General features: G+C 45.5%; 1 pseudogene; it reads right to left on the bottom strand.

Annotated features, from left to right (window-relative positions):
- Positions 1-24296, bottom strand: LOC128588707 (DNA-directed RNA polymerases I, II, and III subunit RPABC4-like; annotated as a pseudogene).
- Between the last annotated feature and the right edge of the window lie 1319 nt (positions 24297-25615).

Genomic DNA, 25615 nt, shown 5'->3' with positions numbered 1-25615 from the left:
TCATCTGGCGTCAAAAACCACCAATCTTTTAGTCCTTTTCTTTAGTCCTTTTGGTATCCACAAATAATGCATCTGATTGGATCCCTGGATTTTCTTTCATTTTCTGCGTGACATTCTCCAAATATATATATATATATATATATATACATATACATATCTCACTGGCTGCTGCTTTGGGGGTTGAATGTCCTTCTGGTGTCCATTGTAGTCCCTAGGCAGCACTACGAAACTTCCCACTGCGTGCTTCCAAACGGAACCAACCTTGCTCTGCCCACCTTCCTGGTCCCATTGCTATGTCTGCCTATGCTGCCCTATGACAGCCAGCAATGAATGTCTTCCTTGTGCCCAGCTCTGTCCCTCATACCAGCGCCTCTGGTTCCTCATCAACACAATGCAATATTAGGTGCTGGGAAGTATTACAATGTATCAGAGGAACACAGAAAAGGGAAAGGGTGGAGGAGGCAAGGGGTCCAAGAAGGCAGTGGAAGAAGTGGGTGGGGATTGGCATAGCTGAAGAGAAAGTAAAGATGAGGAAGGAGAGAAATTCCACAACCTTGAACTGAACTGAATATCTAAACATCATGCTAGCTGATGCTCTGAGTCAGATTTTTTTCTTTTTTTTTGAGACAGAGCCTCAAGCTGTCACCCTGGGTAGAGTGCTGTGGCATCACAGCTCACGGCAACCTCCAACTCCCGGGCTCAAATGATTCTCCTGCCTCCGCCTCCCAAGTAGCTGGGACTATAGGCGCCCGCCACAACGCCCAGCTATTTTTTTTTTTTTTTTTTTTTTGGTTGCAGGCGTCATTGTTGTTTGGCAGGCCCAGTCTGGATTCGAACTCGCCAGCTCAGGTGTATGTGGCTGGCACCTTAGCCGCTTGAGCCACAGGTGCCAAGCCTCTTGAGTCAGATTTTTAAAGCCAGTAGCATCTTGGAAAGGAATTTCACTTAGTTTCTTTTTCAAAACTCATTTCACTCTTTATAAGCACATGGACACATTGGAACTCACACCTGGGAGGCAATATAAAGGCCTCTTGTCAGTCCTGAAAGGAAAAGAAATTGGAAAATAGGAACTCAGCTCAAAACGATGTCTCCTTTTGAGTGAATTTTAACATATGCTCCAGGTTCCATAGGTCACATGCTTAAAGTATTTTTTAAAAATCGAGACCATAAGGATACTCTGGTTAAGTGAGTCTGAGTTCTTTACCACTCCACAATTCGCCTCTTAAACAAACAAATAAAAACAGCCCTCCCAGCCACATACACGGGAGCACCTTCCTACTCAGCACTGACTTTCTCTCTTGAAAGTCCTAGAGGTAAAAGGACATGGTTTAGGGGTCATGTGGGATCATTACAGCTCTGATGCCTGGAGCATTGCCAGGAGGCCCTGGTACCTGTTGCCCCTGACTCTGGGGCTCCACCATATGGTGACAAAAGCTCCTCTCTGCCTCTGCCGCTACTCCTACAGCCAGGAGTGTTCAACCTACGACCCACAGGCCACATGCAGATTATTTGAGGACCATTTAGCTTATCTATAAGATCAGATAACTCAAAAAGTATGTACAGACCTTTTCTTTTGCCCAGCTTTTGTTAGTGTTTGTGTATTTAATGTGTGCCCCCAAACAACCCTTGTTTTTCCAATAGGTGGAAGAGAAGAAAAAAGGGTTGGACATCCCTGGGGCTCACTGCCTTCTCCCTGCACCAGCTGGGCTCTGCCTCCTCCCAGCCTCACCAGCATGAGATGTCCTCTTGAGCCTCACATTCTGTTGTACTCATGTCACCTGAAGAAGGACTCGGACCCCACTTCAGGTATAAATCAGATGATGATTTATTACACCTGTGCAGGGGACCACGGTGATTTATTACACTTGCGCAGGCGGGTCGTTGCCCAAAGGGCAAACAGCCTTGAAGTGAGGAGCAGGTTGACTTTTATACCATTGTTGTTGCCATGCAAGCAAGCAAACAAAAACAAAAGCTGGAGGTGGCAGTTGGTTAGCTCAGGGGCGGGGTTACAGTCAGGGGGGCTACAACGAGGCGGGGTTATAGTGAGTTGGCTCAAGGGGTTACATCGTGGCAGCTGGCACTGGGACAGCTCTTGGGAGACTGAGTAGCTTGGGAAATTCCGCTTGAGTAAGCTTTCCACCATTGTTTAGCCATTGCTAAGGGGTTGGGGTAAGTTCTACCATTGTTTTACCTATGGCTAGGAGTCTCTGGGAACTCAGGGAACTTCCTTGTTCTGAAACTGTTCTCAGAATTAACCCAAGTGGGAGTTTGAGACGTGAAGGGACTCAGGCTGAGACAGTGAGGGGCCTTTAGGGGTCCTTTTGCTGGGCACAACAATTTGAAACACTCTGAAAGAGAGGACCTGGTTGGTTCAGTTTGTTACCAGTGTCGTTGTGAGGCTGTCAGTCTATAGCCAACTGTTCTTGGGTTTGTGGCCTGCTTCTGCTCCATGCAGCAGGGCCAAATGGCCAGCTTTCCTCAAAAGGAGCTCCACGTGGGCATTAAGGCCCCAGGGGTAAAATAAGCTGCTTCCCAACTCTGACTCCTTCCAGCAGCATACACAACTACAGGGTATCCTGGTAACTTCCTGGTTCACAGTACATTAGAAGCAGTTAATGATAAAGAGGGAAAATAGAAGCTGAAAAAGCATGTATGATCACTCACCAGACATTATTAATCAACCAACTCCTAGTGATCAGGTCCTTGAACCTCTGGGCTCAAGCAAACCTCCTGCCTCAGCTTCCCAAGTAGCTGGGACTACAGGTGCGCACCACCACACCTGCCTACATTTTTCATTTTCAAGGCTGATCTTGACCTCCAACTCCTGACCTCAAACAATCCTCCCAAAGTGCTACCACACCCAGTGTGAACTACCATGCCATTTACTGATCACTTTCTAAGTAGTAATAGGTTGCTAAAAGCCTAGAGTGAAGAGACAGGCCAAAAATTATGATACAAAAATTAATAACTGAGATATAAAAACTGAGCCATGAAAATGTTAACTGGGTTCCAAAGACTTTACACAGTGGTTAAAAACAACTCAATTTTTTTTTTTTTAACTGATCTGTCATCACTCATCATTCCCTGGACAAAATCATAGTATAGGCCAACTGGTATAATCTCTGTCCAGACTTTTAATGCTTTTTTCACAGCCTAACCCAGACTCTCTTGGGACTCTGAGGCACGGACTCCTGGCATCGAGTACAACCTTAGATGTCAAAACACATGCTCATGTTCCATACCTATCAGTTTCACTAATAACCACAGTTGAACTGCTATTGAAAATAGCCCCCTACTAGGTGTCAACACAGTGCCAGGCACTTTACATAGATGAATTGTCCCAACATAGTATCATGCCCAACTTGAAGATGAGAAATTTGAACAAGGTGCCCTTGAAGGTGTGTGCTGGCACCGTGGGATGGGACAGTAACCGAAGCCTTGAGAGTCAGCCAGGCTGGGAATCCAAAGCACGCTTCCTCATCCAGGCTGGATTAGGAGCAGGTTGGCTGGGTGGCTCTGGCTCAGGTGCCCTCCCTTTCATTCTGGAACATTTACAAAGTTGTTTTTGTTGCTGTCCTTGAAGTCCTGCACTCTGTGGGCAGCAGTGGGTGGGACTCAGGGTAAGAAATGTCCACATGGGGAACAAAGTTAAAACTGCCCAGCCACCTTCTCCTCTTCTGCCTCTGTCCCCAGCAATGCTGACCTTGGAGGTCCTGAGTTTTGCTTTCAGGATCGAAACTAGGTTTCTTTCACACTTATGATACACAAATTTGCCAAAGAATTTGGCTTGCGATGTTCTAAACAATTATTTCTTTAGATTTTTCTAATCTTAACCTTGTTTTCATTTAAATTCCCAGCAATTTTTCTGATTATACCATTTTTAAAAAGAAAACCCAGGATCATTATGAAGAATAATGATAATCAATGATTCTACATCATTTCTAAGCTATTTGTCATTCAGGATCACTATGGAGGATCTGTGTAATTGGAAGAGAGTTTAATAAAGGGGCTATTTACAAAGGTGTATGGGCAGAGTTCAAGAAACATACCACAGGGCAGGGCAGCACCCTGAGAAGATAAAGTGGTTACCTATATATGACACAGTGGCTGTTAGTGAGGGTCCCCTGACAGAGTGGCCTTATGTTAAAGAACAAGGATAAACCATGGTAACCTGAGCAGAGAAAACATCAAGGAAATAGATCCCTCTCCTTACTTCCCCCTGGCCCTCCTGTCTCCTCCCAGTATTTCTCATTTGCCAAACTCTATCAGAAGCCTGAGAGTAAGAGAGGCCATTGACATGGTCCATGGAAGCTAGCCTCCTAGGACACAGACAGGGTGTGAAAAGATGAGGAATGGATGTGGAGAGGCAGATGGAAGCGATCCAGTGCTTCCATTACTAATGAGCAATGACAACCATTCATAACAGTTTCCATTTGAGTCTTTGCTTTGTGCCCTTCACACCAATCCTGCCATCTACAGATAAGAAAATCATGCTTCACAGGTTACTGTTCTCTTGAGTGTCCCTATGAAATAGAAATTGAGATAAACCTCTGAGAAAGAAATTAATAACAAAACAAAAAGAGGATGATCTTAGCCATCTAGGATATACCAGTGGCATACCAATTATCTATCACTGCAAACAAATTGCCCCCAAACTTGCCAGCATAAAACAATGAACATTTATTATTTCACACCTAATAAATGTCAGGATTAGCTTGGCTGGCTGTTTCTAGCTCAGCATCTTCCATGAGATTGTCAAGAAGTTGGCCAGGACTGCAATTATCTGAAGGCTTGATCGGGGCTGGAGGAGCCATTTCCTAGGTGGCTCATGCACCTGCTGTTATGGTTTGAATATTTGTGTAAAGACTGCAGCTGGTCAGTGCTGATTCTGCAGCACAGGAGTGAGGAGAGGATGGTCGGCTGAGAGGGGACCACACCGGAGCAGCGGTGCCCCGAGGTGCAGAGCGGCAGCCATTTTTGGCAACAATAGGGCTCACTCCCAGATATTATGAAGCCACACCCCCTGTCTCCCTGGGCAACCAGAGGAGGCAGGGCATCTTCTCAGGTAGCAACCACCATGGAACAGATCTGGGATGGAAACACAGGCCCCATGAGTAAAGGGTTTGCCTGAGGTGGTACTGGCCTGGGTGAAGTGCGGGGACTAGAAAATGCATGCGCAGAGCTGGGAAACTCCCAGGGCGGGGCTAACCCAGAGGACCGCTTTATGGAGCCTAAAACGCACCTGGCCCTCAGGGGATCATCAGCCTATAGACAAAGGAAGGCAGGAGGCTAGAACTGACAGCTAACCATGCTGTGAATATAAACCTGCAGGAGCAAAGACAGGGCCTGAGGCACAGGCTCTGGGAACTCAAAACAGCTTCTCTTCTGCAGGGGAATTTAGCAGGGACAGAAACAAATTCCTGCAAAGTTGTTCTGTTCTGTTCTGTCAGTAACATCAATTAGGGGTGGGGCGGGAACTGAGTGAACACCACCCAGCCTCCATCAAGTGCCTGAGGTAGAGCGCAGCTGCCTGGCTGAGCAGATATAGATTTCCTTGTGATTCAGGCAGGTGCAAACCCCTGGAGTATCTGTTCACTAGAGGCAACTGGGTCACAGCCCTGCGGGGCTATCAGTGACTGGGCGTGACAGAGGTGCAAGGTGAGGAAGGAGGCATCAACCTTCCCAGACTATTCTATTTGCTGGGTGGGTCCTCCTGACTTCACAGAGCACCAGAGCAAGTTATATCTGAGTTGTCACCAGACCCCTGTGATCCAGTTGCCAGAGACCTTTTAAACTCTCCCACCTGAGACAGGTGCTGACTGAGACAATTGATTTGGACCTTTTGAACTGAGCCAGTCGCCCAAGGACTATTTAAGTGGGTGGGGTGACTTAATTGCTGGTATTTCTCCACAGCTGAGACTTCAACCCAGAGTAACTGTTTCACTAGGGTCAGACAGAGACCAGCTGAAAACAAGACAGAACCACTTAGCCCCACCACACCAAACAGGTCCCCAGTTTCTCAGGCCATAGCACCGTATGGGTCCTCGACAAAGCTCCAGGGGAAAAATCAAACAGTGTAAAATAATCATGGGGCGGAATCAGTGGAAAAATTCTGGTAACATGAATAACCAGAATAGATCAACCCCCCCCCCAAGGAAAGATATGGCAGATGTAACTGAAGATCCCATTCATAAACAGCTAGCTGAGATGTCAGAAATCTAATTCAGAATTTGGATTGCAAACAAGATTAATAAAGTGGAGGAAAAATTGTAATTAGAAATTTGAGGAGCAATTCAAAAGTCGGAATTAGAAATTCGAGGAGAAATTCAAAAGTTGTCTCAAGAATTTAACGAATTTAAAGACAAAACCACCAAAGATTTTGACACACTGAAGCAAGAATTTGCAGCCCTCAAAGATCTGAAAAATACAGTAGAATCCCTCAGTAACAGAGTGGAGCAAGCAGAAGAAAGGATTTCTGACATTGAAGACAAAGCCTTCGAACGCTCCCAAACTCTCAAAGAGGAAGAGAAATGGAGAGCAAAAACAGATCATTCTTGGGCGGCGCCTGTGGCTCAGTTGGTAAGGCACCAGCCCCATATACTGAGGGTGGCGGGTTCAAACCCGGCCTTGGCTGAACTGCAACCAAAAAATAGCTGGGCGTTGTGGCCGGCGCCTGTAGTCCCAGCTACTCGGGAGGCTGAGGCAAGAGAATCGCTTAAGCCCAGGAGTTGGAGGTTGCTGTGAGCTGTGTGATGCCACGGCACTCTACCGAGGGCCATAAAGTGAGACTCTATCTCTACAAAAAAAAAAAAAAAAAAAAACAGATCATTCTCTCAAAGAGCTCTGGGATAATTCGAAGAAGGCTGATATCTGCCTCATTGGAATCCCTGAAAGTGATGAAGTGGCCTCTCCTCCACAGAGACCCTTCTCCATGAAATTATGAAAGAGAATTTTCCAGACATGCCAAGAGATTCTGAAATTCAGATAGCAGACAGTTTCAGAACGCCAGCACAACTCAATCTGAATAAGACATCCCCCAGGCATATCATAATTAACTTCACTAAAGTTAATATGAAGAAAAAAATTCTGAAAGCAGCCAGATGTAAGAAATCCATTACCTACAAAGGGAAGAATATTAGAATGACTGCAGATCTCTCTGCTGAAACTTTTCAAGCCAGAAGAGGGTGGTCATCAACTTTTATTCTCCTAAAGCAAAATAATTTTCAACTCCAGATCCTGTATCCAGCTAAACTGAGTTTCATTTATGATGGAGACATTCATATGTTGAAAAAATTTGCCATAACCAAGCCAGCTCTTCAGGATATTCTCAGACCTATCCTCCATAATGACCAGCCCAATCCTCTACCACAAAAGTAAACTCACTCAGAAACTTTTGATCAAACTCCAATTTCCACAGTGGCAAAAGGATTAAAAATGTCCACTGGACTTTTGAAAAACTTAATACCCAAAATTTTACCAGACTTATAAATATTCTCCATTAATGTGAACAGCTTAAACTGTCCTCTAAAGAGGCACAGGTTAGCTGACTGGATATAAAAACTCAGGCCAGATATTTGCTGCATACAAGAGTCATATCTTACCTTAAAAGATAAATATAGACTCAGGGTGAAAGGATGGTCGTCCATATTTCAGGCAAATGGCAATCAGAAAAAAGCAGGTGTTGCAATTCTATTTGCAGACACAATAGGCTTTAAACCAACAAAAGTAAGGAAGGATAAGAATGGTCACTTCATATTTGTTAAGGGTATTACTCATTATGATGAGATTTCAATTATTAATATTTATGCACCCAACCAGAATGCACCTCAATTTATAGGAGAAACTCTAACAGACATGAGCGATTTGATTTCCTCCAGCTCCATAATAGTCGGAGATTTCAACACTCCTTTGGCAGTGTTGGATCGATCCTCCAATAAGAAGCTGAGCAAAGAAATTTTAGATTTAAACCTAACCATCCAACATTTGGATTTAGCAGACATCTACAGAACATTTCATACCAACAAAACTGAATACACATACTTCTCATCAGCCCACAGAACATACTCCAAAATCGATCACATCTTAGGTCACAAGTCTAACCTCAGTAAATTTAAAGGAATAGAAATTATTCCTTGCATCTTCTCAGACCACCACGTAATAAAAGTTGAACTCAGTAACAACAGGAATCTGCATACTCATACAAAAACATGGAATTTAAATAACCTTATGCTGAATGATAGCTGGGTCAGAGATGAAATTAAGAAGGAAACTGACAAATTTTTGGAACAAAATGACAATGAAGACATGAATTATCAGAACCTCTGGGATACGGCAAAGGCAGTCATAAGAGGGAAATTTAAAGCACTGCAAGCCTTCCTCAAGACAATGGAAAAAGAGGAAGTTAACAACTTAATGGGACATCTCAAGCAACTGGAAAAGGAAGAACCAACCCCAAACCCAGTAGAAGAAAAAAATAACCAAAATTAGAGCAGAATTAAATGAAATTGAAAACAAAAGAATTATACAACAGATCAATAAATCAAAAAGTTGGTTTTTTGTTGAAAAGGTCAATAAAATAGATAAACCTTTGGCTAACCTAACCAGGAAAAAAAGAGTAAAATCTCTAATATCATCAATCAGAAATGACAAAGATGAAATAACAACAGACTCCTCAGAAATTCAAAAAATCCTTAATGAATATTACAAGAAACTTTATTCTCAGAAATATGAAAATCTGAAGGAAATTGACCAATACTTGGAAGCACGTCACCTTCCAAGACTTAGCCAGAATCAAGTGGAAATATTGAACAGGCCAATATCAAGTTCTGAAATAGCATCAACCATACAAAATCTCCCTAAAAAAGCCCAGGACCAGATGGCTTCACGTCAGAATTCTACCAAACCTTTAAAGAGGAACTAGTACCTATATTACTCAACCTGTTCCAAAATATAGAAAAAGAAGGAAGACTACCCAACATGTTCTATGAAGCAAACATCACCCTGATCCCCAAACCGGGAAAAGACCCGAGAAGAAAAGAAAATTATAGACCAATATCACTAATGAATATAGATGCAAAAATATTCAACAAGATCCTAACAAACAGAATCCAGCAACACATCAAACAAATTATACATCATAAACAAGTCAGTTTTATCCCAGGGTCTCAAGGCTGGTTCAATATACGTAAATCTAAAAGTATACTTCAGCACATAAACAAATTAAAAAACAAAGATCATATGATTCTCTCAATTGATGCAGAAAAAGCTTTTGATAATATCCAGCATCCCTTCATGATCAGAACACTTAAGCACATTGGTATAGAAGGGACATTTCTTTTTTTTTTTTTTTTTGTAGAGACAGAGTCTCACTGTACCGCCCTCAGTAGAGTGCCGTGGCATCACACGGCTCACAGCAACCTCTAACTCTTGGGCTTACGCGATTCTCTTGCCTCAGCCTCCCGAGTAGCTGGAACTATAGGCACCCGCCACAATGCCCGGCTATTTTTTTGTTGCAGTTTGGCCGGGGCTGGGTTTGAACCCGCCACCCTTGGCATATGGGGCCGGCATCCTACTCACTGAGCCACAGGCGCCACCTAGAAGGGACATTTCTTAAACTGATAGAGGCCATCTATAGCAAACCCACAACCAATATCGTATTGAATGGAGTTAAATTAAAATCATTTCCACTCAGATCAGGAACCAGACAAGGCTGCCCATTGTCTCCACTGCACTTTAACATTGTAATGGAAGTTTTAGCCATTGCAATTAGGGAAGAAAAGGCAATCAAGGGTATCCACATAGGGTCAGAAGAGATCAAACTTTTGCTCTTTGCAGATGATATGATTGTATATCTGGAAAACACCAGGGATTCTACTTCAAAACTCTTAGAAGTGATCAAGGAATACAGCAGTGTCTCAGGTTACAAAATCAACATTCATAAATCGGTAGCCTTTATATATACCAACAATAGCCAAGCTGAAAAAACAAGGACTCTATTCCATTCACGGTAGTGCCAAAGAAGATGAAATATTTGGGGGTTTATCTAACAAAGGACGTGAAAGATCTCTATAAAGAGAACTATGAAACTCTAAGAAAAGAAATAGCTGAAAATGTTAACAAATGGAAAAACATACCATGCTCATGGCTGGGAAGAATCAACACTGTTAAAATGTCCATACTACCCAAAGCAATGTACAATTTTAATGCAATCCCTATTAAAACTCCACTGTCATACTTTAAAGATCTTGAAAAAATACTTCATTTTATATGGAATCAGAAAAAACCTCGAATAGCCAAGACATTACTCAGAAATAAAAAACAAAGCAGGAGGAATCATGCTACCAGACCTCAGACTACACTATAAATCGATAGTGATCAGAACAGCATGATTGGGCGGCGCCTGTGGCTCAAGGAGTAGGGCGCCGGTCCCATATGCCGGAGGTGGTGGGTTCAAACCCAGCCCTGGCCAAAAAAAAAAAAAACAGCATGGTACTGGCACAAAAAAAGAGATGTAGATGTCTGTTTGTCACCCTCAGTAGAGTGCTGTAGCATCACAGCTCACAGCAACCTCCAGCTCTTGGGCTTAAGCGATTCCCTTGCCTCAGCCTCCTGAGTAGCTGGGACTACAAGCACCCACCACAACACCCAGCTATTTTTTGTTGCAGTTTGGCTGGGGCCAGGCTTGAACCTGCCACCCTCAGTATATGGGGCCGGCACCCTACTCATGGAGCCACAGGCATCACCAGCCCAAGACATTTTCAAAACTATATTTATTAATTTATATAAAACAACAGAAACAGGGCAGCGCCTGTGGCTCAATCGGTAAGGCGCCGGCCCCATATACCGAGGGTGGCGGGTTCAAACCCGGCCCTGGCTGAACTGCAACTAAAAAATAGCCGGGCATTGTGGCGGGTGCCTGTAGTCCCAGCTACTTGGGAGGCTGAGGCAAGAGAATTGCTTAAGCCCAGGAGTTGTAGGTTGCTGTGAGCTGTGATGCCACAGCACTTTACCGAGGGCCATAAAGTGAGACTCTGTCTCTACAAAACAAACAAACAAAAACAACAAAAAAAAAAACCCAACAGAAATAAACTTACTACATGTTACTGTAAATTGTGTCCTTTTTATGAAAGTTAACTCTATCAAACCATCACTTAGGGAGAAGACTGGCATTGTTTCACATTTTTTGCAAATGTGTTTTAGTAACTGGTTTAATAGGACAAAGCTGGATTTTCATACCTGCTTCTGCATTCAATCTGTCATGACATGTTGTTCTGGTTGGAGTTCATAAAGAAAATCCAGCCTCTCACATACATAGTTGGAAAGAGGATTGTTTGTTTATTAATGATTGATTTTTTTTGAGACAGAGTCTCACTTCACTGCCCTCAATAGAGTGCCCTGGCATTATAGCTCACGGCAAACTCCAACTCATGGGCTCAAGTGATCCTCTTGATTCGGCCTCCCATGTAGCTGGGACTACAGGCACCCACCACAATGTCAAGGTAGTTGTTTTTAGAGATGGGGCCTGGCTCTTGCTCAGGTTGGTCTTGAACTCCTGAGCTCAAGCAGTCCACACTCCTTGGCCTCCCAGAGTTCTAGGATTATAGGCATGAGGCTTGGTGCCCAGCCTAGGAGGATTATTTTAATAGTATTTTCAGCTGATTGTTGATATTCTTTGATTGTTTACTAAAATTGGACAACTGGTGGTTTCTCAAAGGCTAGCTGCAATGTGGATTCTAAATGATATAAATGAACTATTCATGTTCTCTTATGTTAAAATCTATTGGTTTATGGGCGGCGCCTGTGGCTTAGTCGGTAAGGCGCCGGCCCCATATACCAAGGGTGGCGGGTTCAAACCCAGCCCCAGCTGAACTGCAACCAAAAAATAGCTGGGCATTGTGGCGGGCGCCTGAAGTCCCAGCTACTCAGGAGGCTGAGGCAAGAGAATCGCTTAAGCCCAGGAGTTGGAGGTTGCTGTGAGCTGTGTGATGCCATGGCACTCTACCAAGGGCCATAAAGTGAGACTCTGGCTCTACAAAAAAAAAAAAAAAAATCTATTGGTTTATCTTTCACTTTGAATGACTCTTTTACCCTTGCATGACTTTATAACATTATGCATTGGTCTTGGAGAAATATTGGTTCACAGAGTTCTATACTTCTAATATTAACACATTATAGTAATAATATCAAAAATTGCATTTGTTGGCTCAGGGCCTGTAGCTCAGTGGTTGGGGTGCCGGCCACATACACTGAGGCAGGCAGATTCAAACAGGCCCTGGCCTGCTAAACAACAATGACAACTACAACAACAACAAAAATAGTCAGACATTATGGCGGACGCCTGTAGTCTCAGCTACTTGGGAGGCTGAGGCAAGAGAATAGCTTAAGCCCAAGAGTTTGCGGTTGCTGTGAGCTGTAACACCATAGCACTCTACTGAGGGTGACATAGTGAGACTCTGTCTCAAAAAAAAAAAAAGAAAATAGCAACTTTTGCTTGAAAGTTTTAATTTCATGATTAGTAATAAATATTGTCACTTTTCTTCAAAGTGACAGTTCCATTTGATTCATTTTTGAGAAGACATCTAAAGAATCCCCAAATCTGAGCAACTAGAGTTTATCTGTCAGTCATTATTTTAAGTAAAAATAGTGTTCCATTAAAAAAAAAAGAAAACATAAACTTTTCAAATCCTATTATCAAAAGAAAAAAAAAACAACAACAGCAAATTCAGGTTTCATTTCAAACACATGAGAAGAGCATCTCAAATGCTCATTGTACTTCAGAAGGCGGTAGAGTGCCTGAGCCTACTGAATATACCTCTCATCTCATTATACAGAATCTTTTCTTTTTTTTTTTTTTTTGAGGCAGGGTCTCTTTCCATTGCCCTGGCTGGAGTACAGTGGCAGAATCATAATACAAATTCCTCACAGCAACCTCAAACTCCTGGGCTCCAGTGATCCTCCAGCCGCAGTCTCCTGTGTAGCTGGGACTACGCCCAGCTAATCTAAAATAATTTTCTGTAGAGACAGGGACTTCCTATGTTGCCCAGGCTGCTCTCAAAACTCCTGCCTCTAGTGATCCTCCCACTTCAGTCTCCCAGAGTGCTGGGATTACAGGCATGAGCCACTGTGCCTGACTCATTATACAGAATTTTAAAAAAATAGGTACACTAGGATTGAAATGTAATAAAATTCATCATCTTTACTGCTTCTTTAAGGAAGATTTTGGTGTTTCTGCTCCTCTGAGATTGTAGCAGTGAAGGATACAATGCCCACTGGGGCAGTTTGGTGCTACTGATAGAGCCAAGGCACCAGTACTTTTACCCACATTTGCTTTTTCAGCATCAGTGCAAAAGTCAACAGCGTGCAAAAAAGCAAATGATGTCTTGGTATTGTTACAAAAATAACTGACCTGAAATGGTCTCAGGAATGTTTAAGAATTCACAGACCTGCTGATGTAACATATAATCCCTTTTTTGCTTAAAAAAGAAAAAAATACATCAGTGTGCTAATAGTGTCCACCTTTAGAAGTAGAAATGATAAAGTGATGTTTACTTCTTACTCCATATACATTTCTATTTTTTGAATTTTTACAATGAGTATGTATTTCTTAGGTAATTAGAAACACTAAAGAAAAAAGATTAAATTTAAATTATAAACAATTATATTAATAATACACTCAGAGAATATAAAATGCCCCTGGAAACTACTTTCATATTGAAGGTATGAAGAGATTAGATACATAAAACAAGGAGCTTAAATTATTAAAAAAAAACAAAATAGGACCAAACACAAACCTCACCCAGAGAAATACCTCATTTCCCACAGGGCTGCAGGAAGGAAGTATTACTGTACAGTTAGCTGAGGCAGCCGCCAGACCCAGGAGGCTAAAGTGAATGACCCTGCTCGTACTTTTAGAGGTAGTTTGAAAATAAATCTAAAATACATTCTCTCTAGAAGGCAACAGGTTAGACTCGAAGAGTGACTTGACACTCTAGAAAGGCACAGCTTCCTTCACAGAAGAAAGAAAATCAGGCACAGGGCCTTGGGCCTAGAGGACCTACAGAGTGGGTGTTACGTTTCTCTTTGGTGCTTAAAGCCTCACAGCTCTGGGTCCTCCTCCCCCTACGGCCTACCAGGGGTCCTCAAACTACAGCTCGCAGGCCACATGAGGCGGTGTGATTGTATTTGTTCCTGTTTTGTTTTTTTACTTCAAAATAAGATATGTGCAGTGCGCATAGGAATTTGTCCATAGTTCTTTCTTTAAACTAGAGTCCGGCCCTCCAACAGTCTGAGGGACAGTTGCCTTTACCATTCTTGCTACCTGGAGCATTTGCTTGTCAGGCTGATTTCTGATGGTGCATTAGAAGGCTAGCTCCCAGACAAGCCATCGTGGCTCACATCTGTAATCCTGGCACTCTGGGAGGCCGAGATAGGATTGCTTGACCTCAGGAGTTTAAGATCAGCCTGAGCAAGAGCGAGACCCTGTCTCTAAAAAAACTAGCCCTGTGTTGTGGCAGGCGTCTGTAGTCCCAGCTACTCAGGAGGCTGAGGCAAGGGGACCACTTGGGCCCAAGAGTTTGAGGTTGCTGGGAGCTATGACTCCACCGTGTTCTACTGGAGGTGACAAAGTGAATCTATGTCTCAAGAATAAAAATAAAAAAAGGCTTGGTTCCTGACAAGGCAGTTCAAGTGTCATCAAGAAACTGGAATAATTCTGGAATCATTCTGGCTTCTGGAATCATTCTCCATGAATAGCTACCCTCTCCGTGAGTAGCAAAGCTGTCCCTCTCTGCTGTATGATGTCACAGAAGTCACCATCCCTTCTTGGACCAGCGACCTCCAGGGTGGCCCCAGCTTTGGGATTCTGAGACTGAGCTTCTTTAACACAGAGCAGCAGTAACTCAGGAGGCCTTGGGAAATGGCATGTTGTTTTCAGTTTCTGAATTAAAAGCCGATTCAAAGGAAGCGCCCCACACACTCCCTGCAGTTTGACCCCCTTCCCCTTGTCTTCCTCATGACCTGTGTCTCCAGGGGGAAGATCAAACAAAGAGGTTGCGGAGGTTGGGGGCATGCTGTGTTTGGATACAGTCCCAGGCTGGATGTGATTACAGAGTTCCTGTGCCCAGGGAGACGCAAAGGGGAATGTGGGGGAGGAACTCTGATCAGAGCTCAGAGAACGTGCACTCAGGCATGCCCCCACATACCCCACCCACACGCGCACACGTGACCCGCCAAAAAAAACTGTGAGTTGCTAAAGTTTGTCCCCAAACTCCCACTCCCACCATGTGAGGTGTGTGTCTCCCCACCTCTTTAAGAGGTCTCCTTTTTATGGGCATTTTCTTTTCAGTAAGGACTATTGGAAGACTGCACAATATTCACAAGTTAAAGAAATAAATGATTTTTTGCTGTGGTTGTGGATTTGTGGGGGGGGGTTGTTTTGTTTGCGTGGTTTTTTTTTGTCACCCTCGGTAGAGCCCTGGAGTCATAGCTTATAACAACCTCAAACTCTTAGGCTCAAGTGATCCCCTTGCCTCGACCTCCCGAGTAGCTGCAACTACAGGTGCCTACCACAATGCCTGGCTATTTTTAAAGACGGGGTCTTGCTCTTGCTCTGCTTGCTGGTCTCGAACCTGTGAGCTCAGATGATCCACCTGCTTCAGCCTCCCAGAGTGCTAGGATTACAGGTGTGAGCCACTGTGCTTGTGTCTGTTTTTTTACAAATTGTGACTTTCTTAAGGGCAAGAGTCATGGCAGGTGCCTCCCCTCATCCCCTACCTTTTTCGCCCTGCCTAGCAATACGCCTAACATATATTAGAGGCCTCACAAAACTTTGATGTACAGATGGATGAAGAAACAAATGAATGAAGAAATGAACTTTTCCACTAAGGTTCAAAAAAATATTTTTACAAGTAATGGATTATTCCCCATCCGGTGTCACCATATTGCTCAGCAAATCACCTGGTCTGCGTTTTTGCTGCAATTCACTAAAGACTGGGCCTGGATTCAGGTAAAGAAGAACAGAATAGGCTGGGCGTGGTGGCTCGCTCCTGTAATCCGCTGAGGAGGGCAGATTGCCTGAATTCACAAGTTCGAGACCAGCCTGAGCTAGAGCAAGACCCCGTCTCTAGAAAATAGCCGGGCATTGAGGCAGGCGCCTGTAGTCCCAGCTACTCAGGAGGCTGAGGCAAGAGAATCACTTGAGCCCAGGAGTCTGAGGTTGCTGTGAGCTAGGAAGCCACAGCACTCTATGGGGGGGTGACAAAGGGAGACTCTTTCTGAAAAAAAAAAAAAAAAAAGAAGAGCAGAATAAAGATCACACTGCCACTTCAAGGTCACTTAGTGATCTGGAGAAAGTCACTTGCCTCTTAAGACCTCTGTTTCAACTCAAAAATAAGGCTAAAAATACCTGATTTGAGTAGGATGGAGGGAAGCTCTGAGACTCCAAGTCTATAAAGTGTGTTAAGCCATAAGGACTTAACACTGTTATATTGTTAATATTAGATGAGTCATCAAATGCCTAGAAAGGCTAAGCAGTTTGCTGTGGGTCACCCGGGAAGTTAATGATGAACACTGACAACCAGTGCAGTTGACGCTGCACCTCCAGGTGTGCGTCCAACCCGGTACCAGACTTCCCCATTGCCTTGAAGATTCACAGTGCTTCATTATTCAGCAGCAGCATCGCCCTTGACATCCAGCAGCCCCTCACAGGAGGGAGAACTGTTGACTTCATAGTTCATGCTGGTGCTGTTTGTGGGGACATGGCTGTCTGCCTGGGAGGAGGCCAGAGTCCCAGACTCAAGCCATGCCCATCGGATGACTTTGCTGCTTCTGTGCACACCACACCTGTAGACAGCCTGGCCTGAGGGGGCTGGGAAAATCAAGGGAGTGTGCTGATGCTGGGAGCATCCCTCTAGCAGATGCTCTCAATGCCCCTAAACCATCCCCATGGCCCACCTGGAGGTCACCCACAGCTGTCGACCTCAATCATAGCTCCTCTGAGCCCGAGGGCTCTCTCTAGCAGCTGGACCATGGAGCAGACTGGGAGAGTGAGAAAATCAACATCCCCAGCTTCAAACCGCAACCAGTGAGGAACAGTTGTTGATGGATGATTAAAGCCTCCTGGCCCCCAATGGGCCATCCTTTGCTGAGTTCTGTGCAGTCCCTCAGAGGGTCCCCAGTGGGACTGAGTTACTAGATTTTTTTATTGATTTTTCTTCCTCCCTGGCTCACTTCCCTCCTTTCTCACCTGGACTTTGGATTTGCTGGCATCATCTCCCAAATAAAGTAATTACAAGTAAGTCCTGGTCTTAGGGTGTGCTCTGGGGGGACCCAAGTGAAGACAACTGACTCCCTTCTCTCCAAGTGAAGAAACAACCAGGGGCCAGAACATTCTGTGCACACACCAGATCCAGTCAATAAACCTCCAGGCTTATTGTCTCTGTGAAGGCTTCCCTGCTGGGCAGTGGGGATGCTGAGATGTAGCCCCCAGTGGAGTGGTGCAGGGCAGGGGGCCCAGGGAGGAGCTTAGCTGCCAATCAGCCAGTCCTTCATCACACACAGTTCAAGTGCCAGCTAAGGGCAAGGCCTTGTGCTGGGAGTGAGCAGGCTACAGACAGAAACGTAGACACAGCTCCTCCCTTCTTGGGGTGTCCTGTCAGGTCAGATCCTGGCTAGCCTTGAACTCTTGGCAGAGCTTCTCCACCTTTCTGGGCTAAATTAGACCATCCCTCTTCCAGGCCTGAGCAGAGGCTCTAAAATAGGGCCTCCACTCTCCAGCAACAGAAACTCCAGCTATTCCTCCCAGGCCTGCACATTCACCGTGGGACTCTGAGAAAGGTGTGGATATCCAGGGCACAATGGACTGTCTTCCCTTAATGAAACATATAATGGAAAGAAAGTTACAAAAAATGCCAAACAAACTTGACAATAAAATAGCAGAATCAGCACGTCTATAGAGGGTAACAGGATCCCTGGCTCTGAGCCCTTGAGGCTTCTCACCGCCCCAATACCACCCAGGTCCCAAGCTTGGGTTCAGAGTGTTCAGGACCTAGCAATAGGACAGTGTCTGTTCCCTCCAGCCTGTGCATGGTGTTATCAGCTACTGCTGTACAGGACGTCCTGGGAAGGCTGGGGTGGGAGATGATGCTTTTGCCACCAAAGGGACCTCACAAGGAGTGGTCATCATACCGACTCCAACCCAGGAGTCAGGGAAGGCTACCCTGCTGCTCTGGCGCTGGGCTGGGCTCTCAGGCTGAGTGTGTCGGGAAAGGCATGAGTGCCTGCAGGGAGACATGGTAGGTCAGAATGAGGTCGTGAGACAAGTGGCCAGGCAGCAGGTTTGGCCAGGTCCAGACTGCCAGGCCCATTCACAGCCCCTTTGCCATCAGCACCTCTGTAATTTGTGACATTCTGCAGGATTTTATCAGATGATATGGGAGATACAGCAACTGCCCTTCTTGTTTGTAAAGACACTAGGGACACAGCTGGATTGGGGACTAACTGTGGCTTCTGGAGTCTATGGCTTGCTGGTGGTTGTGGCTTCTCTCCCGCTGTGCTTCTCTCCAGTGTCCCCAGCCCCGAGTGGTCAGGACTCTTGGTGGGCAGAGGCCTTCCCATTAGGAGGAAGGCTGCAGACAATAAACCTATTCAGAATGGCTTGTGGATTTAATGTGTTCCTTATTCAGGTCAGGAGCGCAATCTCAAAGCGGGAATAAGTGATATTTATGAAGAGCCTAATTAACTGCCGGACTTTGAGTTACTTACTCACCCTCCCTGATCCCCAATATTTTTGTCTTAGTCAGTCTGGATTGCTGTAACAAAGTACCATAGACAGATGGGGTGCTTTTTTTTTTTTTTTTTTTTGAGACAGTCTCACTATGTTGCCCTGGGTAGAGTGCCCTGGCATCACAGCTCACAGCAACCTCCAACTCTTGAGCTTAAGTGATTCTCTTGCCTCAGCCTTCCAAGTAGCTGGGACTACAGGCGCCCACCACAATGCCTGGCTATTTTTTGTTTACAGCTGTCATTGTTGTTTTTGCTGGCCTGGGCCAGGTTCGATCCCGCCAGCCTCGGTGTATGTGGCCAGCGCCCTACCCACTAAGCTACTGGCACCACCAATGCAGTGCTTCCTAATAACAAAAATGCATTTCTAACAAAATGTAGTTTTGGAGGCTTCAAATATGAAATCAGGTGGCCAGCCATGGGCAGATTCTAGTGAGGGTTCTCGTCTGTATTGTAGAGTGCCCTTCCTGTACCCTCCCATGGCAGTAAGAGATCTAGAGAGTTCTCTTGGATCCCTTTCATAAAGACATTAATCCCATTCATGAAAGTGGAGCCAAAGGCCCCACCTCCTAACACCATCAACATTAGGGGTTAGAATTTCAACATATGAATTGCAGGGTGACGTAAACCTTCAACCTGTAACGATTTTGAGCCGTATCATGGGATTATAATGCCATCTTCACCTTGAGATAGTAATGATTAAACATTACAGATGCCTAGCACAGAGTAGAAAAAAATATATTTGCAATCAAAGCCATGTGCAGTGGCTTGCACCTGCAATCCCATCTACTCTGCTACTTGGGATGCTGACATATCAGGATCTCTTGAGGCTAGGAGTGCAAGACCAGCCTGGGCAACATAGCAAGATCCCATCTGTAAAATAAGGGGGGAGGGCGGGAAAATCCATATATTTGGAATCTCAGGCACCCCAAAAGAGAGACCATGCCTTCTTTACTGACTTCTTTCTCCTCCATGGAGGAAAAGGTTGTCTTTGCCTGGTGAACGATTTTTAACAAGGTTATCCACTATAGTAGTTGTAATTAGGGTCTGTGAAAGATGTCAGGACTAATAGGGCTGAGAGGAGCCACTTCTAGCCCAACCCTAAAAGGAATCTGAGGGCAGGCAGAGGAGGGGGCCTGGATTCGAACAGTCTGTAGTTGTCAAAGCTCCCAACACTGTGGGTCTGTGTTTCTCTAAATTTCCACCAAAGAACCCTTTATAGTTACTAAGAGTCCTGCCAAGAGGTCTAGATTTGTATATGGAATTGGCTTTCTGCCATTTGGAAATTTCTTAGAACATGCTTGTGTTCTCATAAAAATTCCCACAGATTCTTATATTCTATGCCAAAATATATACGTATTTAATTTTAAATAAAAAAAAATCTCTCCCACCTGCCATAGAACCCTCCAGTTGGCACCTGCAGAAGACATGGTGTGTCTTCATGCCTGTGGCTTCAGGCCCTCCCTGCCTGTACTCTGTCCCTGGCTCGCTGCCATGGGTGTGTACGTCTAGTCGGACAGCACAGCTCAGGAACATCAGATGTGAATCTGGCTGACACTGCCATCTCTCTCAGCCCCTAACACCCAACCTGGCATGTTCATTCACTGTTCACTCCACATCCACACAAAAATAAGATACCACAAGAACGAGCAAGCCCTCCCACCTCCACACACTCACACACACGTGTACACACACACACACATACATCTGAAAAGCCTGAGATGTTGCTTAGGGAAGTAATGGGGACTCGAAGGCCTAGGTGGTAGGGATGTTATTAGGGATCTTAGGGGGTAAGCGACAGAAATTGACTCTGGGTAACTTACTCAGAAAGTACTTTCTTGGAAGATGTGAGGCAACTGAAAACCAAAGGAAAAGCTGAAGCCCCAGGCTCCAGAAGGACAGGCAAGAGGGCAGTTGGAGGGACATAGGAAGCAGGAAACAGCACACAATTGCCTCAGGCTGCTAAGACTAGAATGAATTGGCTCCAAATAGTTTCTTTTCTTTTTTTTGAGACAGAGTCTCACTATGTCACCCTGAGTAGAGTGCTGTGGCATCACAGCTCACAGCAACCTCCAACTCTTGGGCTTAAGCGATTCTCTTGCCTTAGCCTTCCAAGTAACTGGGACTACAGGTGCCCGCCACAACACCTGGCTATTGTTTTTGTTGCAGTTGTTACTGTTATTTATTTATTTTTTTTGAGACAGAGCCTCAAGCTGTCACCCTGGGTAGAGTGCAGTGGCATCACAGCTCACAGCAGCCTCAAACTCCTGGGCTCAAGCGATTCTCCTGCCTCAGCCTCCCAAGCAGCTGGGACTACAGGCACCCACGACGCCCAGCTATTTTTTGGTTGCAGCAGTCATTGTTGTTTGACAGGCCGGGGCTGGATTTGAACCTGCCAGCTCAGGTGTATGTGGCTGGCAACTTAGCCGCTTGAGCCACAGGCGCCGAACCAGTTGTTACTGTTATTTAACAGGCCTGGGCTGGATTCTAACATGCCAGCCTCAGTGTATGTGGCTGGTACTCTACCCACTGAGCTACAGGTGCCGCCAATAGTTTCTATTTTTGATTCATCCACTCAAGATTCAGGCTCCTTGGAGAGAGTATCCAATTGACCGAACTTAGGTCACATGGCCTATCCCCTCATCAGAGGCGGGCGCCCTTGATGGGCAGCCCCACTATGACTATGTTAATAAAAAAAGAGGTCAATTCCTAAGGTAAAATTCTGGTGTCGGCCAGAAAAGTGGCCATTGAAGGCGGAGCAGGAGAAATTCATTGTTCTCTGTTACAGATTCTACAACTTATCTGCAAAGCCAAGCTCACTCTCCCCAAGGGACTAGCCCACCTCTGGGGAGAATCTGCCACAACCAGCAGCAGTTGTTGTGTGTTCCTGCCTTAGGACACAGAGCCCAACAAAGAAGGTCCACTGTGAAGTGTAAAAGCTCCACGGGAAGAAAGGCCACTTGCAGAGACCCTTGTCCTCAGTAGGATGACTCACAATCATAATCAGAACCATTCAAGAGAGCAGGAGGATGTGGCCACAAAGGGCTCCTGTAGGCAGCTTGACCATCTTCACAGTGTGGCCCAAGACCAGTGTTGGCCTACAGGTCTGTACTATGAGAAGTCCCAAGCCAGGGTTGGTTTGTCAGCCAGAGTCTTCCATCTGCCATGTCAAAAAGAAAAAGCAGGGGGCGGCGCCTGTGGCTCAGTGAGCAGGGCGCTGGCCCCATATACTGAGGGTGGCGGGTTCAAACCCAGCCCCGGCCAAACTGCAACAAAAAAATAGCCGGGCGTTGTGGCGGGCGCCTGTAGTCCCAGCTACTCGGGAGGCTGAGGCAAGAGAATCGCTTAAGCCCAGGAGTTGGAGGTTGCTGTGAGCTGTGTGACGCCACGGCACTCTACCGAGGGCGATAAAGTAAAACTCTGTCTCTACAAAAAAAAAAAAAAGAAAAAGAAAAAGCAGGGCAGCACCTGTGGGTCAGTGGGTAGGGCACCAGCCCCATATACCGAGGGTGGTAGGTTCAAACCCAGCTGGGCAAACTGTAACACAAAATAGCCAGACATTGTGCGCCTGTAGTCCCAGCTACTCAGGAGACTGAGGCAAGAGCATCGCCTAAGCCCAGGAGTTGGAGGTTGCTGTGAGCTGTGTGACACCATGGCACTCTACCGAGGGCGATAAAGTGAGACTCTGTCTCTACAAAAAAAAGAAAAAGGAAACAAACAAAAAGCCTCTCAACAGCAACAGCCACACAGGCGATATACAAGTTACCTTTGTTAGAAAACATTCAAGTAATGCAGACATAGAGTAAAAAGTTCAAGTCTGCAAAATGACTCGCTTTCATTTCCCTAAATCTCTCAAAGACATGCCCCATTTTGTAGACTCTCCAGGGACATCATCCCCTTCTCAGCCGACAGCAAGAGGAATCTCTAGAGAGGAAGCAAGGAGGAGATAGGGCAGGGACTTTCCAGCTGCTGGTCCAGACCTGAAACCACAGCAGGGAAGGAAGCAGGTCTGTCTCTACCACAGGCCTTTACATGCAACAGGTACACCCTGAGCACATCAGCAAAATAAGGAACTGATGAAAGGAGAGGCGGGGCAGGAGAGAGAGAGGAAATTAAAGCTCCCCTGTCCTCTCCTATTCCATCCATCTTACTTGCTCCCCAGAGGTAACAGCTGTTACCAGCCTTTCCCTATGCATTTCCTAGTACTAGGCAGAGAAGCATATGAGGAATTAACCAAGTGTTCTTTTGCAGGCTTTTTATGAAAAGAAGAGAGATGGATTTGGCTCCTCCTCCTCTCAAGAGGGCAAGTCATGCCTGGGCTCCTCCAGGCCAGGGAGCCTTCCCCATCATCTCCTCCTTTGGAAAGGGAACTCTGTGAGCAAGAGCTTTGTTTACTTTCTTGTTTCTCCAACACTGAGAACAGAGCCTAGGCTATGGTGAACACTCAATCACTGGTTTTGAATGAATGGAATGTCTTCCCTCTTCTCAGATGCCAATATGATTCCTATTTATCAACATCCCCTCCTAATTCGATCAGGTTTGAGTGGGTTATGCTTCTTCCCAAACCACAATCCCCAGCTAGACAGAGTCCCTGACATATGGAAACACATCCTAATGCCATGTTATATTTGGAGTGGGAGAACGCACTTTTGTCTTAGCACTGGCTGTGGGAGCCAGGAGGGGTGGATGCAGTGGGGTCACCCCAGGTCCCCCTTTCCTTCCCAGACTGATGCACTTGTTCCCCTAGCAGCTGCAAGTGCTAACGTCTGACAGTTCTTGGATGAGTCCCCTGGGGACATAGCCCTTGGCTAAAAAGAACCATCTCCTTCAAAGTGACATTCTCTTCCTGGGGCAGCCTCTGCACAGGAATATAAAGGCTCAGCTCCCTCTTGCCAGCACGGACAACTCTGCAGCACACTCCAGCTCCAGCGCTCCCTGTGGCGTTGCCCAAGACCTTTGCTGCCATCGCATCACAGCTCAAACTCTGCCCAGTCCTGCCTTCTACCTTCTCCACGCCCCCTCGGGATGTTGATCCTGAGAGCACTTTCTAATAAACTTCCCTGCAAGCTGATCTGCCTCAGAGACTGCCTCTCAGGGAGCCCTATGTGTAACAAGAGATCACTTAATCTCTCTGTTCCCAGGATTCTTATCTATACAATGTAGATATTAAAGAACATGGGCTTTGAAGTCAGATAGATCTAGATTTTAATCTTAGATTTGCTATTTTTTTGCTTTGTGTATTTCAACTAAGTCTCTGAGACTTAGTTGTCTCATCTATAAAATGGGGTTTAGCAGACTCCACTAGGGCCTCGTGTCACATCCCCTCAGCCCACCTATGATATCAGCTGCAGCCATGAAGGACATTTTCTTTTTATTTATTTATTTATTTTTGTTGTTGCACTTTGGCCGGGGCTGGGTTTGAACCCGCCACCCTCGGCATATGGGGCCGGCGCCCTACTCACTGAGCCACAGGTGCCACCGATGAAGGACATTTTCATGAGCGCTCAGACTCACCTCATGTTGGCAATGACCTACCATTTATTCCTCCCATTCTTTCCCTCGGAAGGGGTCTCCCCAGACCACTAGACCACCATACACTTCGTGATGTGTCAAGGCCCTAAGTCTGGGTAGGATTTATTTCTCACGTTCCTGGAGTGAATGTGCGATGCCAAGGTCTTTTAACACACTTGTCACTTCTTGCTCATTAGCATGATGTTATTGATATGGTGGACAAATGTGATGTTGCGTGGGAAGTCCAGACGGTTCAGGTCCCTTCCGACCACTTTATGATAGAGGCAGGAGGGTTAACACCACCATGATGCAACATGCAAATGTATCCTGTGGTCTGCTCCCTGTACTTTTGATCCCCCTTTCCAACAGGGAAGAAAAGAAGGCAGTGAGCAGACGCGCAGTCATGCACCACGTATCGGAGGCTGTATTCTTCTGTTCCGGTAAAGATGTTACAACAGCCATGGTTGGGGGTAGAGTTTGATGAAGTTTGTGGTCTTTTACTCTCATCAAGCCATGATCATGCAATTTTTTAGGGGCCAACTGGTAAATTATATGGGAATAAGACAGAGATCACCATTCCTGTGTTCTTTAATCTTGGAGGGTGAAACTAATTCCTGCCATCCACCTGGAATCGAATCTCATATTTGATTTATTATCTTGGCCAAGGAAATGGAGCAGTTTTGGAGACATCCAATTGGTCTTCCTTACTATACTAGCTCTTATCCTAGATCAAGGAACAATTAGGGTTGTGCTAATTACCACATATGTCCGTTCCAGGGCATTCAGGGGTTGGGGGTACAACCACAGTGGACAGGTAGACCCACCCATTCACCATTAGCTGGAGCAAGGCTGGGGCTCCGTTATTAGCTGGCCCCACAGCCCCTCACTCTAATGGGAGGGAGGAACATAATGGCACTTAGGGTCCCAGATATCCGTGTCAATTCAGATTCCAATGTTAAAGTCCTCAACATTCCTCGTTGCTCATGCTTAGTTCCAAAAGTAAACGACCACAGATTTTTGAGGAGAGGACTGAGGGAATCATTACAGAAAGCATTTGCCTAACATTGTAGGTCCTTCCTCACAGGAACCCAGCATCTTCTTCTTCTTTTTTTTGAAACTGAGTCTCAAGCTGTCACCCTAGGTAGAGTTCCATGGCATTACAGCTCACAGCAACCTCAAACTCTAGGGCTTCAGCGATTCTCTTGCCTCAGCCTCCCAAATAGCTGGGACTACAGGCGACTGCCAAATGCCTGATTATTTTGTTGTTGTTGCCGCTGTTGTTTAGCAGGCCTGGGCTGGGTTCAAACCCGCCAGCCTTGGAGTATGT

This window comes from Nycticebus coucang, chromosome 6, assembly GCF_027406575.1.
Source record: "Nycticebus coucang isolate mNycCou1 chromosome 6, mNycCou1.pri, whole genome shotgun sequence".
Classification (NCBI taxonomy): domain Eukaryota; kingdom Metazoa; phylum Chordata; class Mammalia; order Primates; family Lorisidae; genus Nycticebus; species Nycticebus coucang.
This window is presented reverse-complemented; position numbering and strand designations above follow the sequence as displayed.